This window comes from Narcine bancroftii, chromosome 8 (genome assembly GCF_036971445.1).
Source record: "Narcine bancroftii isolate sNarBan1 chromosome 8, sNarBan1.hap1, whole genome shotgun sequence".
In the NCBI taxonomy this organism is placed as follows: Eukaryota; Metazoa; Chordata; class Chondrichthyes; order Torpediniformes; family Narcinidae; genus Narcine; species Narcine bancroftii.
The window spans coordinates 27,325,066-27,343,946 of record NC_091476.1 but is presented as its reverse complement, the minus strand read 5'-3'; the positions used below and the strand labels follow the sequence as shown (position 1 = coordinate 27,343,946).

The 18,881-nt window shown below is 39.4% G+C and overlaps 1 protein-coding gene across 2 annotated transcripts in view; it reads right to left on the bottom strand.

Annotated features, from left to right (window-relative positions):
• LOC138740537 (coagulation factor V-like) overlaps positions 1 to 18,881 on the bottom strand; it is a 122,319-nt gene that overhangs the window by 78,360 nt on the left and 25,078 nt on the right. For both annotated transcript variants that reach the window (XM_069893337.1, XM_069893338.1), the window contains one exon: positions 10,105 to 10,253. The gene's annotated coding sequence lies outside the window, so the exon portion shown is untranslated. The remainder of the gene's footprint in view (positions 1 to 10,104; positions 10,254 to 18,881) is intronic.

Below are 18,881 nucleotides of genomic sequence, written 5' to 3'. Positions count from 1 at the left end.
TCCCATCGTATATCAATGTATTCAGAATGGTTTCTATATCTTCCATTGACCATTCCACCTTGCTGATTCCCACTTCACAGATGTATTTCTACACTTCACGAGATGAAGCATATGAACTGTTCCTTTGCTCCATAGGGACTTTGTTTATTCTCCCCTGCCACCTCAGTCTCATTTTGTAAGAACTTGAAGCACTGTTGGTTCAACACTTCCACAAATCCCAGCCCCAGTTTTCCTGATTTTTCCAGTCCGGGCTCTTGAGTTGAGTCCCCAGCTGTCCCGGCCCCGATTTCCCTGGCTGTCCCCAGACCCAGCTCTTTAGTTTGGCTGCCCACTGTCCCAGCCAGGGTTTCCCCCACTGTCTTGACCCCAGCTCTTGAATTTAGTCCCCTGTTGTCCCAGCCCCAGTTTCCCCCATTGTCCCGGCCCCAGATTCCCCTGCTGTCCCGACCCCAGCTCTTAAGTCTGAATACTTTCTTCAATAAAAAAAAATCCCACAGAACTTTCCCTGGATGGTAATGTACGTCATGCAAATGAGAAGAAGAATCAGCTGATGAAATGAGATCTGGAACTTTATCTGACGTGAACAACTGTCAGAACATTGCATGTCAGCCCCAACATTTCCTCTGTTCACTATCCACACTTTTGTATCTCGGTTTACACTTTATATTTGAAAAAGCTTTTAAATAAGGCTGCCTGAACAGTAAACATAGTGGTGACAGATAAAAATAAGTCATAATGTTGGCTTGAGAGAATTGGAAAAGGGAGTTTAGTGCTTGTTAAAATAAGATTACATAGGTAGAGTTTTACTGGATGGGAAATAAGATTGGAGAGTTGGACATTGAGATCACTGTGGTGGATTAATGACTGGCAGTATTAAATGAATCAAACTAATATTGTTTTCAATAGATGCACTGTAAGTTATGGCAAACTTGTATTTCCTTTATCAAATTAGGCTGTATATAGAAATATAATGGAAATACTGAATTCACCCATGGACAGAGAAACAGAGATAAAGATTGTTGACTTGAAATGTTTGCTCTTTTTTCCTGACCACAGATCTTGCCTGTCATGTTGAACAATTCTAGTGGTTTTCTTTTGTGTTTTATTTCCTATTTCCAGTATCTGCAGTATTCTGTTCCTTGCTGACAAAGTATATTAAAAGTGAAATAATCATTTTTAGCAATCCTATTTGAGTGTTTATTATTTATACATTTGGTACATTTTTCTATGGTGCCTACAAAGATTTTTCAGTGCAGGAAGACTTTACAATTTGGGAGTTAAGAATTGGTATAAATTACAGTATTTTTTAAATTAAAAAGTTATTTGAATCTCAATGCATGCAGATTTTAATTGTATCAGATTTCTATGAAATTAAGATATTCTCAATTTTATAGTATTCCCATGCTAATTTTTAATGTATGGGAATTTGAGTTTTAATGAAAAGGATTTTTTTAACATTTGATCATTTGAAGTAGGGTGGGGTGAAGCTCAAATAGTGCAAGAGAGAGAGGAAAATGTCCATTTGATATTTGGAATGATTTAGGTTGCTTTTTTTCTGAAAATGTAGAATCTTTATTGGAATTGTAAATGCCAACGCAGAATGTTTCTTTTACCCTTCATACATTCTGACCCACATGATTAAATCATAAATATCTGCTACATCAATTGCCACACATTGATGGCAAAGGATGAATCGAAGAAGGAAATCAACATTCCAGCCAGTAGTCTGACGAACCATAAATTCATTTTAAGCACTCTTTAGAGCTTTTTTTTTGTTAAAGAAATGTCATGTAGATTTTAGAATATTTGTTTTAGAGGAGTAATGATTATTTTATTGATAGACTGGCAATGTAGAAATAAGGACACACAAACTAATTTCAACAAATAAACAAATTTACCATTATTTCTCCCTAATTAAATTTTATGTTCTACTTCAGAAGTTGCTTTCTAATTCTCCCCACCAAAATGAATAACTGCATACCCAATTCTATCATTCTGTGCAGTGAAGCATCATTTTCAATATTCTGTTTTTTAAAAGTAATATTGTAATTGTATGTTGAACATTATAATATGAATACCATAAAACTGTATCATTAACTTAAACACTCCTAACATCAATCTGACCGAGAAATGTCTGACGATGATCCATCTATTTGAAACATTAACTTTGCTTCAGTCTCTGCAGATGCTACATTGCCAGCTGATTATTTTCAAAGTCTTCTGTTTTTCTTTTGCACATCAATCTGAACATTTTGAAATGATCTAGAGCACCCATAAGACAAGGTATAGATACTTCCAAATAGTCCTAGCATCTTGATTAGAGAAATTCTTCTTGAACTCAGTCCTCTATATCTTATCTCCTTTATCCTCAGACCATATTCTTTGGTTCAAGACTCTTCAACCATGAGAAATAACAATTCAAAGTCTACCCTGACAACCTCATTCAGAAGCATACATTGTTTAATATAATCCCCTCTCATTCTTTAAAATGTTGAATAATCTAGGTTCGTCCTATTCATTTTTTTTCCATGACATCCAATCTGGGAATCAATCTAGTTAACCTTTGATAATTTAGTTCTAATGTCAGTATCCTGTTAGACATGAAAACTGCAATAGTATTTGAGCTGTGATGCACCAGTCCTGTAAAATTGCAGAAAAACATTCTATTTTGTACAAAAGTTCCCTCTCCAAGCTGACCTTTAATGGTAGTTCTCCATGTTAAAACTTTCTGCTTTCTTATTCTCCCTACCACAGTACACTATATCATGTCTCCAGTCATTTATCCTGTTAATATGCCTGCACAATCTCTCTTTGAATTCATTGCAGTTTATTTTACTACTTAGCTTTGGTTTATTGAAAAACTTGGATAAATTACAATTTTTTCTAGCTTTGATCCTGTGACACACTGCTAGTCAGAATATTTCCACTTGAGAAGGACTAGTTTATCCCCACCCTCTGTTGTTTCTCCACACTAATATATTACTCCAAGTGCCCCTATCTCATGTGCCAATCTTTTATGTGGCACCATATTTTATTCCTTTTGAAGATCTTAATATACTATGCACTCTGATCTTCTTTTTATCACCCTCTCAAGAAAATCTAAAAGTGGGAGAGGTGTCATTGTATTTGGATAAGGATTTACTGCAACAGTAGGTTTAATCGAGTATAACTAGCAAAAGCTATTCAGTTTAAATTTACTAACTCATCGGAGTATTTCTTCTTTGGCTTGGCTTCGCGGACGAAGATTTATGGAGGGGGTAAAAAAGTCCACGTCAGCTGCAGGCTCGTTTGTGGCTGACCAGTCCGATGCGGGACAGGCAGACACGATTGCAGCAGTTGCAAGGGAAAATTGGTTGGTTGGGGTTGGGTGTTGGGTTTTTCCTCCTTTGCCTTTTGTCAGTGAGGTGGGCTCTGCGGTCTTCTTCAAAGGAGGCTGCTGCCCGCCAAACTGTGAGGCGCCAAGATGCACGGTTTGAGGCGTTATCAGCCCACTGGCGGTGGTCAATGTGGCAGGCACCAAGAGATTTCTTTAGGCAGTCCTTGTACCTTTTCTTTGGTGCACCTCTGTCACGGTGGCCAGTGGAGAGCTCGCCATATAATACGATCTTGGGAAGGCGATGGTCCTCCATTCTGGAGACGTGACCCATCCAGCGCAGCTGGATCTTCAGCAGCGTGGACTCGATGCTGTCGCCTGGAAGTCAGCCTGAAGAAAACTGAGGTCCTCCATCAGCCAGCTCCCCACCATGACTACCAGCCCCCCCACATCTCCATCGGGCACACAAAACTCAAAACGGTCAACCAGTTTACCTATCTCGGCTGCACCATTTCATCAGATGCAAGGATCGACAATGAGATAGACAACAGACTCGCCAAGGCAAATAGCGCCTTTGGAAGACTACACAAAAGAGTCTGGAAAAACAACCAACTGAAAAACCTCACAAAGATAAGCGTATACAGAGCCGTTGTCATACCCACACTCCTGTTCGGCTCCGAATCATGGGTCCTCTACTGGCACCACCTACGGCTCCTAGAACGCTTCCACCAGCGTTGTCTCCGCTCCATCCTCAACATCCATTGGAGCGCTCACATCAGAGTATTTGATCATATTGGAAATGTTGCCTTTTTAAAGTTTACTCTCATCACTAAGATATTTACCTATTTTGAATAAGTTAATTCATACATTTTTGCCTGTTCAATTAAAATCCCTTCAGTTTTCAAATAATCATAAACTGAAAATTTGTGACTTTCATTATGTACTTTTGTTGGATAAATTGATTACAGCAGTTAACAGTTTTAAAAATTAGTATTGTATCAATTACATATGTGTGAATTGTATGTGGGTTTTGTTAGATTCAGGATTCTTTCTTTTAAAATTATTTTTATCAGAAAAATAAACAAAAAAGCAGTAAATCAAATGCAATGAAACCTTTGCAGATTTACAAATAATAACATATGGTACAGAAGCAATACAATTTAAGTCTAAATCCAATACATGGTAGTGCATACAATATGGGATAAGTAGGAAAAAAATGTAAAGAAAAAAAAATTCAAAAGGTTAAAAAATTCATATTGTATGTCGTGTTAAATCTGAACAAGCGGCCTCAGGGGATCCAAACAAGCACGTCCAGTGACATTCAACATCACACCTAATTAGTCAAATTATGGAAGTGAGCTATAAATGTGCCCCAAGTTTTATCAAAACAAATCTTGATTTTCGTGACATTACCCCTAATTTTCTCCAGATCTAAAAAGGACATAATATCTAATAGCCTTTGATTTATGTGTAAGTGGGAAGTCATCTTTCCTTTCTAACAGAATTGCTCTTCTTGCTAATAAAGTGGAGAATACTCTAACGTGTCTTTGATTATAAGATAAAATAATATTTATATCTTTAGAAAAACCAAATAGCGCAATTACCGAACATGGATCTAACGTGATCCTAATTTGGATTGAAAAAGTTCTTAAAAATGTCAGTTGAATATTTTTGCAAATTAGAGTCCAAAACATATATAACAAAGAGGCATTGAATATTTTACATTTGTCACAAAGTGAACTAATATCAGAATATATTCGAGCAAGTTTGACTTTGGAGAAGAGTACACGATGTAGCACTTTGAATTGAGTAAGACTATGCATCGCGCACAATGATGAATCGTAAATCAGGCCCAAAATTGAGGTCCATTCTTCTTCTGAAAAGAGATATTCGGATCATTCTCCTATTCAGTTTTAATTCTACTTAAAGAAATTGCTTTCATATTTAGTAGTTTATATTATAAAGCAGATATCATGCTTTTATGAGTAAATTGTAACTCGAAGAGTTAATTGATAAAATTTGGGTCAGGGAGTGTAGGAAGTGTTAAAAGCTTAGAGCGAATAAAATGTCAAATTTGATAGTATCTGAAATAATTTCTATTTGATAGGTTAAGTATCATCCAAAATTCTTGAAGAGATATAAAATGTTGTTGTATGAAAAGATCTTTAAAACTATTAATACCTAAAAAATGTCATTCTTGAAAACCGGCATCTAAACTAGTTGGTTGAAATAAATAATTAGATATTATAGGACTTGTAACTGTAAATTCCGTAAGTCTGAACTGTTTTCTGAATTGATTCCAGATCTTCAATCTTTGTGTCATTATTAAGTTCTTTGTCAATTTTTGAATAGAGATAAGTAAAGATGAACCCAATACCGCCATAGGGAGGTACTTCTGAGGGATTTCAACTCCATCTCGATCCAATTAGGATATTCATCTGTCTTTTCACAATGCAACAAAAGTAACATATTTCTTATGTTTATAGCCCAGTAGTAAAAATGGAAATTAGATAGGACTAATGCCCCATTATTTCTTGTGTCCTGAAAATACCTTTTTTCAATCTAGGTTTCTTGTTTTGCCATATATATGACATAATAATTGATTTGAAATTGTCAAAAGAGGATTTAGGAATAAATATTGGCAGAGATTGAAAGAGGTATAAAATTTTGGTAGAATATTCATTTTAACTGAATTAACATGATCAATCATAGTCAATGAGAGTGGTGACCATCCGGTAAGAATTGATTTGGTTTGATTGATTAAAAATGGAAAGTTTTCTTTAAAAAGATTTTTTAAATTCTTAGTTATAATAATCCCTAAGTATTTAAATTGTTCATTCACTATTTTGAAGGGTGTGGACACCACCACAAAAGGGATATTTGGAATAAAGTTCCAGTGCACCCTTCAGTGGCATTAATTTGATCTTATGAAAATTTATCTTATAACCAGAAAATCTGCTAAAACGAGAAAGTAATGACAGTATATTTGGTGTGGATAACTCAGGATTGGAAATGAACAATAAAAGGTCATCCACATGAAGAGTTAACCTATATTCAGTGGTTCCTCTAAAGAAACCAGTAAAATCAGGATTTTGGCACGGAGCAATTGCAAGAGCTTCCAGAACTAAATGAAAAAGCAATGGGCTCAGAGGACAGACTTGTCTTGTGCCTTGATGAGATTTTAAAATCTTGGATTTCTGGGAATTGGTATGAATTGCGACCATTGGAGATGTATATAAAAATTTTATTCAAGGTATAAAAGCTGGGCCAAAAATAAGTATTCCCATTCTACACTGCTGAACGCTTTTCAGCATCTAAGGATAAAATACATTCATTGTTATGATTAGGTGTATACATGATATTCAGTAATCTATAGATATTATTATAAGAATGTCTATTTTTAATGAAACCTGCTTGATCTGAGTTTATTACACCTGGTAAGACATTCTCCAATCGATATGCTAAAACTTTACATAAATTCTTAACATCCACACAAGGAGATTGGTCTGTAAGATCCACCATCCTCTGAGTCTTTGCCCATTATTAAGGTCACTGAAAAAGCGGCTTCATTACAAGAAGGAGGTAATTTTCCTTCTCAGAAAGAGTCATTTAATACCAAGTTTAAATGTGGATCTAATGGTTTAGAAAATGTTTTGTAAAACTCAACTGGATAACCATCTGGCCCCAGAGCTTTACTTGATTGTAATGAAAATACTGCTCCAAGCAATTCTTCTTGTGTAATTGGAGTTTATAGATCATTTAAATATACCAATAAAATCTCAGGAAAATAAGATTCAAGATTCAATTTATTGTCTTGTAATAAAGACAGTGCAATATTACACAATTTTTTTTGTCTTCTGTAATACAGACAGATTCCCATCAGCAGAAATTGCCTGAAGTGCCTCTTACAGTCAGAGAAAAAGGAGCAAAAAAGAGTTCCCTCAGAGTCACCTAGTGTCTATGGATTCACCTCTAGCACTCCCACAGCCTCACAGAGTCCAGTCCAAACCATTAGTGACCCAAGCTCCAGATCTGAATCTCCAACATGATCAGGAAGCCTTCTGTACCCTTGGCACCCTCTCTAATTCCGGTTCCAATACCTGGTACCCCCCTTCAGCCAGTCTTGAGACAGTCTCCAGCAATCCGCAGCCCAGTGTGGATCCCTCAACGGCAGTCACCAGCAACCCACAGCCTGCATGGGTTCCTCACCTTGAGTCATCAACTGTCCACCGCCTGAGTGTTCTGCATATAACTGTGCACTTAATTTTATGTGCATAATATTACCAGGTACATCATATGGAGTAATCTACTAGGTGTTTTTTGATATTTTTTCTGTGGGACAATTGGAAGTACTACACATAGCATGATACAGCTGCTGTAACAGGTCATGTCCTATTCTGTGCAGACAAAGGAAATGATAACTTGGAGATGAGCTGAATATTGGCTCAAGGTATTTCACACCATGTACTATGGTAAATATACCTACAGCTGTTGCTCTGTGCTGTGGCAAGCAAGAACAATTAAAAAAATATTAAAGGCAGCATATCAGCTTGATCAAGAGAATTCCAAGTTTACCATTAGAAGTATTAGCTATGCAAGCTAACTTAGATTTCCAAATTTCAATTGAAACAAAATTAATCTCACGATATCTTTATTAACATGTCATTTAAAATGCTGTATGCAAAATTGGATTTTGCATTATTGGACTAATATTGAGACTCAGAATATATCTTAATCTTTAAAGTTTCTGGAAGTGGATGTATATTTATGAAAAGAGTAAATGAGAATTGGTGGATTAATTTTCTTTGATGAACAGGAGAATTGTTATTATTTGTGGATTACTCTACAGACAATCCATTGACAGTGATATGAGCATTCCAAACACTAAGATTTTGGTACCAGCAGAAAGGACTTTATAGAGGAAAACATTATCCATATTTGGAGGGGAAAGGACAATTGAATTAAAGCATTCCTTGCATGTAAATCAAGAATCAAAATCGTGAGCCTGATATAACAAAATGTACTATTGAAATCATGTGACCTACTACAATATCTATTACTAATTTTTTATTTGGCCAGAGGTGAAATTTGCCACATTTCAAGTTGGTTACGTAGGTCCAAAATGGTGGACAACACTCATATGCTTTGCACAGGCCCAAGATGTACAATCATACGGTTAATTAAAATTGACCTTGTTAATTCCTCGTGACTTTAATAATGAGGTACAGTTAATGGAGGTTTGTGAGTTCCACCCCCCTCTCCGTAGTTTGAGCATATAAACAGGCCAATTTCCTAGTGGTCTATAGAATATTAGTTATTAATAAATGTTAAACTGGAATCTTAACTGTCTATTTGAGTGCTTCACTTAGGCATTTGAATCGAAAACATCAGTTGGTCAAATGCAAAGTTTTGCAAGTGATAGGAATTTAAGTAAAATAATTCTGATAAAACATCCCTGAAGACTTAACTCCGTCTCTTTCCATAGACGTTGCTGGAATTTGTGTGTACTTTCCTCATTTTCTTTTTATAATACTTTACGAGGCCATTTATTTTAAAGCTCTTTTTGACACTTCATTGTAGAATGACTGGGACATTTCTGAAAAGTACAATCAATTGATTGAAAGGTTTTTAAGGTGCTAAATAAATGCACACCAATATTTTAAGTAAGTACATTAAATGAACAAAAGTAAAGCACTTTTGTCTTGATAAAGTAAATTAATTTACATTCACAGGTAGAGATAAAGTAAGAGAGTGGTTTTAATATTTACCAAGAATTATTTTTCCTGATTGAGTCTTTTTTTTAAATTATTTTCATGTAAATTGATCTTGCAACTTCCTTTCAAATCTAAACTATTGGTTTTCTTTTCATCAACATGTGGGAAATTTCATTAATTTTAATCAATCATCGTTAAAAAAATCCAGTTAATTTTAAAGAAATTCCCCAGGAATAGTGTGGTAGACTTGCCACTTTCTAACAGGCTAATACAGACAGGGAAATATTCAAAATGAGATGACTTTCAATTCAACAGCCTCCAGTTTCATGCCAAACATATGCAATCAAGATATGAACAGCATTGGGTAGTGGGTAGGTGATGCCCCTAAGTGACTGGGGCAGCCCCAACTCCGACTGAGCAGGCTCTGAGCAAGCCCGGGGCTGGACCAGGGGATTTCACCAAGCTCTATATCTGACATATTAATAGCTTGGAGCTGGGCTGCTCAGAAAGATGCGCAGAAAGTCAGTAGTCTGGCTGCTCAGAGAGATGGTTACACGGTGAGGCACATGATGATATCTCTGCAGTCTCTTGATCTCTTTTGAAACAGATTGCCAGAACCCAATGAATACTCTCCAGCCCTAGAGCTGGGTTTGGAATTTATCTGCGATGAGTGAATACTGTCTCTTTCTCTGCATCTCTGGTAAAGGAAGTAGCTCATCAATGGAGTTGAAATTTTCACTTTTATCACCAGCTGAACAAAGCAAGATATTCAACAGGTATGTTACAACTTATGGTTATGTGTTTTTACATAATTCCACAAAAGTAAGAATCTACTTAAGGTAAAACGACATATGTCTATTTTTCTATACACGATGGCAAAGTTAAAATTAATTTATTCAAAGTAAACTGTTCAGTCTTGTTTAATGGTCATGTCTAGTAGCATAGAGATTTTCTTCTGTAACAATATAATGCATCTTTAGTTAAGCTGTTCAGATGTTGGATTAACTGTGTAACATTGTTTTGTTTCTGTGTTTCCTACTGTTCCATACATTATCACATGTGATGTGAGAAACATACCTTTCAATGCTCCTGGTTCTTCTATGTAACACCTTTCATCCAACATGCTTTAATGCACTGTCCAATCCATCTAAGTAACTTTCCTGTGTTTTGACAGTTTATCTGAATGGAATAATGAGCGAATTCGCTCTGCTGAATTGAACCTACACCTAGAACAGTAAAGAAGGTTGGTAAGATATTCACTTAAGCAGAGTAAACATCGGCATCTGTTTCTATTTGTGTAATAAGCACAGGAAACAGACAGAAGTATTTTCATAGAAGAGCTATATTATACAGCTGCTTCAGACAGCCACATAAACCACAAATAGCACCTGCCAATGTAAACAAAGCAGGCTAGCTTATCTCTGGGTATTCAGATGAACATAACTAGAGTATAATTCATTGTCCTTTCGGTGAACTGGGCAGGTTTCTGACCAAGAGAAACCTTGAAGGAGGTGATAGTATACAAATGGATTGGTGAGGAATTTCAGCACCAGAAAATGTTATGGAATACAAAAGCAATTAATCGATTAGCTTGGTGTAAATTGGTAAAGGATAATAAACTGTTAAAATGGTACCTGCAGATGAATGGAAGATTAATGGTTTTGTGGATAATTCCAGAAAGGACTCCATAATGATGTTTATAGTTAATATTTGTTGACATTTGATGGAAGTTGTGTTGGATGATGTAATTTTCATTCAACTTTCCAAACATGGAGAAAATTGTCTCTCTCCCTCTTTGGATAAGTAATGTCATTTCATTTATCTTCTGTTGAATTGAATGCTCTGAAGAATAGGATTAGAACTAAATAAATCAGAGATACTTTATATTTCAGTGATTTGTACAAATATGAAGTGAAATTGTTTAAATTAATTGCTAATGTTAACTGATCAACTGGCAACAGCAGGCATCACAGTGGGCTGAGGAAGCCATTGCTCTTTGATTCCCTTGAGCAAATTTCACCAAATCTATACAGAAGGTCAGTTTGCAAAATGGATCAAACCAGTTCAAAATTGTAAAAGACATATGGCCCTGGTCTGACCAAATTCTGCACTCTTTTCTGTTACTAACCTAGATGCCTTATAGCACACAACATAATAATCAAAATATCCTTCCTGGCAGAGATTGTTACAGAAAGATCTAATATAAAGGGTAGAGAAGCAATATACAGCAGGGATGACCAAAATGTTGATGCATGAAAGGAGGATGAAATCAGTGCCCATCAATTCACATCTGCATTTTTTCCAGATGCCCTTGCCTGCACTCTTGCGTGTGTGAACAGAAATTTAACTTCATGGGCAAATAGGATTAAAATCACTATTATAATTAATTTGATCATTTTATTTGTAAACTGTGCATCAGATTTTGATAATCCTGGTATCAAATTTCATTTTGTTCTTGGTAACTCCAAATCTTCTGCTTTGCAGTAATTCCATTCCAGCATCCATTCCATTCCTAGGGTTAAATCTATTTGTTAAAGTCATAAAAATATGCATACTACCATAAATTTTAAAAGGGAAAACTATCAAGAAGATCAAGACCTTGTGTTATTCTCTTAAAATGGTAGGGATGCAAATTTTACAGCTGTTGAACATTATAACTGCATTCCTTGAAGTTTTATTTTGACATGATCTTTGAACTTCTGTTTGACCTTAATCACTGCATTCTTAGTTGCCCACTGGGTTTTGGTTTGTTGCGATCCATTTTCATTTATCCTTGTTATTTTCTGGTTTTTTTTTTAGCTGCGGAAACTTCAGCAGTATGATCATTAAATACTGGATACGCGGTGTCAATCAGTTGCTCAGTAGCTAGTGTAGGATCTGTTTCTCATTGCTACAGCTACATCTGGTTACTGGGTTTCTGGAGACATCACCAAACTGCCTATCACAAGAATTATTTTTAAAAAAAGCCATTTGAAGAACTTGCAATTGATTTTGGAACATGGCAGTGATATTGTATTGCATGTTTAATATCATTCTCAAATTTTCCAATTTCAGAACTGGAATTTATAATCAGCATCCATTACCATGAATCGTGCTTCTTTTTCAGAGAGCTTCAGTGGCCCAAATACCAAAACAATACTGAAGAATCTTCTGACAACAGTGCATCGTATGCACAGAACCCTTCCCTTGCACATCATTAATTAACAAAGGTTGAGACCATTCAGTCATAGAGCATGAAAGCCTTGCCCCACTGACCAAAATGTCCCACACATACTAATTTCACCTGCCTGCATTGGTCCATATCCCTCGGTATCTGCCCAAATCTCTCTTAAATGTTACAATAATATCTGCCTCAACCACCTCCTCTGACAGCCTGTTCGCACGCTGACCACCTTCTGTGTAAAAATGCTACCTCTCAAATTCCTTCTCAATCTCCCCCTCATTTCAATTTATAAAATATTTGTAATTATCAGCTGATCAGCTTTTGACTAGGACCAAAAAAATAAAGCAAAGCAATCAAAAACCTGAATATAATTTCATCGTCCTGAAATATTGGGTCTGTTTATCTCTCCAAAGGTCTTTGCCTGGTGAGAATATCTCGCAATTTTCTGTTTTAATTTCATTTATGATAAAAATCTTAGAATGCAAATACTGGCAGCATGATGTTAGAATTTTACATTAATAATATTGGAAAACAAGCAATTCAAATATAGAAAGAGAATTCATGGAGCTTCTCTAATCTATACTGAATAGACAAATCTTTATGGTATCACTTATTCACTACAATCCTTCACCAAGCTCTCTGGCATACTACTGTCTATCACTGTGCTTTTACAATCTTCCATAAGGACCATTAGGAACAACTTTCACTCTCTCACTGCAATGCTGCACCATTTATTCTGTTACTACATTGTTTCATTGCTCCATGTAAATATTATTCTCCCACATAACTTCATTCCTCTAACTTGGGCCTAAGCATCTTTAATGGGAGCCCAGTTGGGGCCATTAGACCTCGGGAGTATTTCCTGGATAGACATCTCTGATACCTCCCCAGTGCTTACTCCTGAATTCTGATGGAATGAATCTCTGTGTGGTTGGGCCCACTATATTTGACATATGACTCTTCACTTTATAGAGTAAACACATCATTTACATAAAAACAAGAAAGACTTCTTGCATAACAGGAAATAACATTTGCTTATCACAATGTTACATTACAATTTTTTGCAAACAGGTTACTTTTGCTAAAGTAATCAGAATTGTTATGTAAGATGCTGAGGAAAGGACTTCGGTAGTGAAGACCAGATAAGTGACAAGGAAGCATGTTCAGAAATGTTGAAAAATTCGATTTCACAATAAAATTTCTTGAAAATTATATATATTGTTGTTGATTAACCTCAAGGATGTGTGCTTAGCCCACTACTCTACTCACTATACACCATGACTGTGTGGCTCAGAACAATTCAAATGCCATCTACAAATTTGCCGATGACATCATGGTCATTGGCAAAATCACAGAAGGCAATCAGCAAGTGGACAGGAGGTTGATTGGTGCCACAACTACAACCCTGTGCTCAATGTTAGCAAAACACTGAACTTCAGGAAGGGGAAATCAGGAGAACACAAACCAGTCCTCATCGAAGGGTCAGCAGTGGAAAGAGTTAAGAAATTCAAGTTTCTGGGTGCCAACATCTCTGAGGATCTGTCCTGGTGCTTCCATGTTGATGCCATCATGAAGAATGCTCTCCATACTTTGTGAGGAGTTTGAGGAGATTTGGTATAAAATAAAAGACTCTTGCAATTTTTACAGGACGTTAGAGAGCATTCTGACTGATTGCATCACTGTTTGGTATGGAGGGCCAATGCACAGCACAAGGAAAAACTACAGAGAGTTGTGAACTCAACCTGCGCCATCAGTCGAAGGCATCTACAAGAGGTGGGGTCTTAAGAAGGAAGCCTCAATCTTCAAGGACCCTCACCACCCAAGCCATGTCCTCTTCACACTGCTACTATCAAGAAGGAGGTACAGGAGCCTGGGAGCAAATGGCCAGCAGCACAAGGACAGTTGCTTCCCCTCTGCCATCAGATTTCTGAATAGACAATGATCTATGGATACTACTTCACTTTCTCTTCTTTTGCACTAACTTATTTATTTTTAAATGTAATTGTAGCACTATCGATCAACCACATTAGACAGAATGGTGAGTAATAGGTTTTAATCACCTTAAGACATCAACACATCTCAAATGTTGCTGGCCCAGTTCCAAAGCAGGTATTGAGGGAGGAGTTTGGGTGTAACAGCCTTCATAGGGATTTCCGGGAGGGAGGAGCCATAGGTTCATTTGGTGGGCCAGCCCATACAGTACATACAATACAAACAATACATTACATTCACCCCTTCTTTTGAAACCAAGTCAGGTGGGGTGAAGTGATTCAATGTTTATTACAGGTTCAGCCTGTCCGGTGGTCTCGTCTGTCGCTGTGACCATCATAAGGTTTGGTATGGGAGCGGGCGGTGGGGGGGTGGAGGGAAAGAAGAAGCTGAAGATGGCGGACGCCAAAAAAAAAAGGTTTGGTATGGCACAGCCGTTGGTTCCTGGACGGTGTCTTGCGCCACAGGCTGTGCCTCCAGTGGCTGAAGGAGGTTAGTAGGACTGTGGGGTTGTTCGGTCAGGGGTTGGGGCGCTGTGTTAGGTGCAAAAAGTGGGGTCATGAGGGGATGTTGATTGGTTGGTCGAGTGGTCTGCTGCATGCGCCAGGTCTTGGATAGAAACCATGTCCTACCACCCATCCTGGTATTCCATATAAGTATATTGATGGTTTGTGTGGAGGAGGTGGACCTTCTCAACCAATGGGTTAGTCTTGTGGTATCTGATATGCCTCCGGAGCAGTACTCCAGGACAGCAATGTGGTTCCCAAACCCAAGTTCCTGCAGAAGGAAAAGAGGCTTTCATGTGGTGTCACATAAGTAGTGGTGCAGAGGAGCACCTGGTGGCATGGGGTACTTCAGAGAGGATGTTTTTCCACTGGGAGATGGGTAGGCCTTTCAACCTGAGGGCTAGAAGGACTGCCTTCCAGATGGTGGCGCTCTCCCTTTCTATCTGGCCATTCCTCTGGGGGTTATAACCCATGGTCCTTCTCATCCCCTTGGCCAGCAGGTTTTGGCGCAACTCCTCATTCAGACGAGGACATAGCAGGGGTATCCAAACAGAGTGAATAAACTATGCAGTGCCTTTATGACTTTGGCCGTGGACACATCTGGGAAGGGGATGGCGAAGGGAAGCTGGAGTATTCTTCAATGATGTTCATTCCTTTTGGTGGATGCAAGGGGGCCATTGAAATCCATGCTCAGCCGCTTGAAGGGGCAGGTGGCTTTGATGAGGTGGGTTTTGTCTGGCCAATAGAGATGGGGTTTACACTCGGCATAGACCGGCAGCTCCATGTCAGTTCCCTGATACCCTCAACCAAGTAGGGAAGGTTAAGGGCTCAAACAAAGTGGTAGAGCTTGGTCAACCCAGGATGGACTTGGAGGTGGTCCAACTGTGCATTGTCACATGTCCCAGGACAGTGCTTCGGGAGGCTTGTCGAGCTTCCCAGGCCGGTACAAGATCTTGTAATTGTAGATGGATAGCTCAATTCTCCACCTCAGGATCGTGTCATTCATAATTTCCCCCCACTGTTTGTTATTGAACATAAAAGTGACTGCACGTTGGTCAGTCAGCAGGATGAGCGGTTTTCTGGCCAGCTAGTGCTTCCACCATGGCCTGAGTCACCTTTTCAATGGCTGAGTGTCGAAGTTCGAGGTCCTGGAGGGTTCGCGAAAAGAAAGCTACTGGCCTGCCCGTCTGGTTGAGCATGGCAGCCAGGTCAAATTTGGTCTCATCACTCTCCACCTGGAAGGGGATGGATTCATTACAGCATGCATCACCACCTTGGCGATGTCATCGTTGATGTGTGTGAATGCTAGTTGGATTTCCACCGACAGGGAAAGGTGGTAGATTTCACCAGGGGGCGGGCTTTGTCTGTGTAATTCGGGACCCACTGGGTGTAATACAAAAGAAGCCCAAGCACCTTTTCAGGGCCTTGAGGGTATGGGAGTTCCAACAAGGGGTGCATGTGGTGAGGGTCAGGCCCAATGACATCATTCTCCACCACACAACCCAGGATGACTAGCCATGAAGTACTGAACATGCACTTCTTGTTAGGTTGAGGCTTTTGGGCACCTGGAGAAATTTCTGAAGGTTGGCATCATGATCCTACTGGTAATGGCCACAGGTGGTCACATTGTCCAGGTAAGGAAATGTGGCCTTGAGTCCATAGTCATCCACTATTTAGTCCATCTCCCTCTGGAAGACAGAGATACCATTGGTAACCCCGAAATGGACGGAAGAAGTGGTGGAGGCAGCCATCTGCTTAGAAGGCAGTGAATGGGCTGTCCTCCAGATGGATCAGTAGTTGGTAATAGTCTGATTTGAGATCGATAGTTGAGAAGACCCAGAACTAGCCAATCTCTTTTACCATGTTGGCGATACAGGTAAGAGTGTAGGCATCCTGCTGGGTGAAATGGTTTATGGTCTGGCTGTAGTCATATCACCATGCGGTGTTTCTCTCCACTCTTAACAACCATCACATGCCATCCAGAGGTTGGTGCTGGGTTTTATGATCCCCTCTGCCAGAAACCGAATGACTTCTGCTTTGATGAAGGCTCCGTCTTGGTGGTGACCAGCTTGCAGTCAGGGGTGGTGGTGGGACCCATAGGGTAGAGAGACCATGTCATGTTCCTCGGCAGGGGGGTTGGGTGGTTTAAGAATTTGTAGTTGTGGATGTGGGTCGACAAACTGCATTTGGATGCTCTTTAGCTGGCACTGGAAGTCCAGTCCCAGTAAGACTGGTGCACAGAGCTGTGGCATGTTAAGGAGTTTAAAGTTCCTATTCTCTACACTCCGTACTAGTCAGTGCCATGATTCAGCAACCACGGATCTCAGCCAAGTGGGATTTGGAGATCAGGGAGACTTTACAATGTGCCTGGGTTACTGTAAGGGAGTAGTGCTGCACTGTGACTGGATGAATGAAGCTCTTGGTGCTTCCTGTATCAAATAAGCAGTTTGTGATGTGACCATTTACCTCGATGTACATCATGGCCCTGGCCAGTTGACATGGGCTCTCCTGATCCAGGGTAATCGAGGCCAATGTCTGGTCATGGTCTGAGTCACTACTGTATAGTTGGTTTGGGGGCACCTGCCAAAATGGCTGCCGTATGTTGTGCACGCGGTGCTGCTCCTTGCCACTGGCAGTGATGATAGAAGTGATGCTGTCCCATTTTGATGCCCCCATGGTCCCACCAAGTTGTTTTCTGCAACCGGAAATGGCATGCTCCAAGATGGCAGCAGCTGCTGGCCGTATGCAGCACTGCTGGAGAAAGGTTGGGACCTACATACCTTCCGTAGTGTCCTTTCTTCCTGCAGGTGCAGCATGTAGTGTTTCAGGCTGGGCAGTTCTTTCGGGGATGCTTCACGTGTCTGCAGAAGTAGCACTTCTGGTGCTCGATGGCAGCGATGGTGACTTGGGACCCCGCATCCCAAGATGGCAGCACCCAAACTCCCCATGTGGTGGCTGCGTTCCCTGAGGAGATGACCTCTGTGTTCAGCTGTGCTATCTCAAGCAGTTTAGCTAGGTCAACTACTTCTTGCAGGTTTTGATCGGCCTTTTCCGGGAGTCTCTGCCTGACGTGATCAGACTTGAACCCAAACACACATGTATTGCGTATCAGGCCTTCTAGATGGGCAGCAGCAACAACTTCTCAGCAGTCTTAGGCTTGCCCCAGCTCCCACAGGACCCACAGGTATTCATCGACTGACTCACCAGGCACTTGTCTACAACTGCCCAGGAGGAATCTGGCATGAATGACATTCGTTGGGGTCTGATACTGTTTCTGCAGGAGCTCCATTGCGACTGAGTAAGTTGTGCAGTCTCTATCATGTGGAAGACTCGGTGGCCAACCTGAACGAAGAATAGATCTCATTTGTCTTCCTCACTCTGCACGTCATTGCATCTTATCAAAGCGCTGAGGCAGTGCATCCTTTGATCAAATTTAACTGAAGCCTCCAGATCTTTAGGGTCAGTGTCCAGTTTATCCGCCCGTATTGCCTTGTCCATGCCCAAAAATTTAAAGTGATTAAATTTTAGTGCTATCAATCAACCACATTAGACAGAGAGTCATGATTAACAGGCTTTAATCACCTTAAGACACACATGTCAAACTCAGGCCCGCGGGCCAAATTTGGCCTGTGATATAATTATATTTGGCCCGCAAGATCATATCAAATATGTATTAGAGCTGGCCCGCTGGCCGCCGCGCCAGTACAAATCCCAGAATGCTTTGCAAATGCATTGGCGCCGGCCCGTCAGCCCGCTAATCGCCCCCACCTCCTCTCTTTACTGTCATTAGCATCTGTGACCTGTCGCCCAACTCACACGTAATAAACCCCTTACGAAAAATGGCCAAACGAAAGACAGAAAACAAGACCTTTCAAGACAGGTGGGAGGCAGACTACATGTTCATCATTTTAAAAGACAAACCTGCTTGTCTTGTGTGTGGAGCCAGCGTGTCTGTAGTTAAAGAATATAACATACGACGACACTATGAAACGAAACACCAGGACAGGTATAAGGATCTGAACGAGAAGCAAAAGTTCCAGAAGGTGGAGGAGATGAAAAGAAGTCTGGTTTTACAGCAAACTTTATTTTATATTTTATTTCTCATTTATTAATGCTTCTTCTGGAAAGAGTTTAACCAAAACTATTATTAAACATTTATTTTAATAAGAAAAAGTTTAACATTACATATGTTGAAA